This window comes from Octodon degus, unplaced genomic scaffold (genome assembly GCF_000260255.1).
Source record: "Octodon degus isolate 3935 unplaced genomic scaffold, OctDeg1.0 scaffold00044, whole genome shotgun sequence".
Classification (NCBI taxonomy): Eukaryota; Metazoa; Chordata; class Mammalia; order Rodentia; family Octodontidae; genus Octodon; species Octodon degus.
In genome coordinates this window covers 12,462,891-12,463,998 of record NW_004524620.1, presented here as the reverse complement: position 1 = coordinate 12,463,998, position 1,108 = coordinate 12,462,891, and the positions used below count along the sequence as shown (strand labels likewise).

General features: G+C 51.9%; 1 protein-coding gene across 1 annotated transcript in view; it reads right to left on the bottom strand.

The window, feature by feature from the left end:
• Nucleotides 1–1,108, bottom strand: part of Adamtsl1 (ADAMTS like 1) — a 996,797-nt gene that overhangs the window by 433,067 nt on the left and 562,622 nt on the right. The window lies entirely within an intron of this gene.

Below are 1,108 nucleotides of genomic sequence, written 5' to 3'. Positions count from 1 at the left end.
TTTTTGTGGGGTCCTGTAAAGTGCATCCGAAAGCTTCCAAACTTCTGCCTGAAGGCTATGAACTGACCCGAGTGGCTCACGCCCACACAGCGCGGCCGTGTGTAACAGGCACCCGGGTGGCCTTTAGACGTCGAGGTCCCGCTCGTGGGCGTTGGGAGGACTCCCGCCCCGGGCCCGAGGAGCCTGCGCGTGGAGCCGGCAGCGCACTCCTGTGGCCGAGCGGCGCGCCGGGCTCGCCCTCTCAAGCAAGACTGGGGGCAGGAGGCGTTCAGAGCGCCCCAACCGAGACCCCAGGGAACCCCGGCCCCGCCAAGCCGGCATGCCTAGGTCGGGAAGCTCCCCGTGCACTGGGGAGCCCCAGCGACAGCCCCTCACTGTCACCAGGGCAGCGCCCCCTTCTCTCTGGAGCCCCATCTGCCCCTTTGCAAAGAACCCTGAACCCGGGTTCCCGCGTCCCTGGCACCCTCCCCGCCAGGCCTGCGCTCCTTTTCCCAATTATTTCAATGAGCAATGACACCACGGGCAGAGAGCCAGCCCTACTGGCGCGTTACATGGTTCCCTTTCTCCAAAATAAGAAAAGCACCAAACCAAACAATCTACACCGTTCGGCTTCAGGGATTGTGCTGAATTTCCGAGCCTTTCTGCTCTGGAGAACTGTGGCTGTCATTCCACATTTGGCATTTTTTTTCTCTCGCAGACCTTGAACAAATTTTATTTACAGTGTACACTGACTTTCATTACTACATAATACAGAAAATATTTGCTCCATTATGAAGCCAATTGAATATTTATTTTGATTTTTGTTACTTGTGGTAAACAGAATTCAAAACACTTTCTGCTAGCCTTGTTCCAACTAGTCAAAAACTATGTAAACGATCAGAACAGTGATTGTGTGGCCCAGATTTTGGGACTGCTTCACCTCCTCTTCCAGCAAAAGGAAAGTTTTGTTTATAAAAACAAAAAAAAAGAAGAAAAGAGAAATCTCATCTTTCAAATTTTACAGTAACTTTTACCTGTCAGGTCTGTCCTCAATCCATGCTGTGTGACTTTCTAACCGCCTTTTGGAAGAATCACCTTCGCTAAGTGTTTCCAAAGCTCTTTGGCCAGA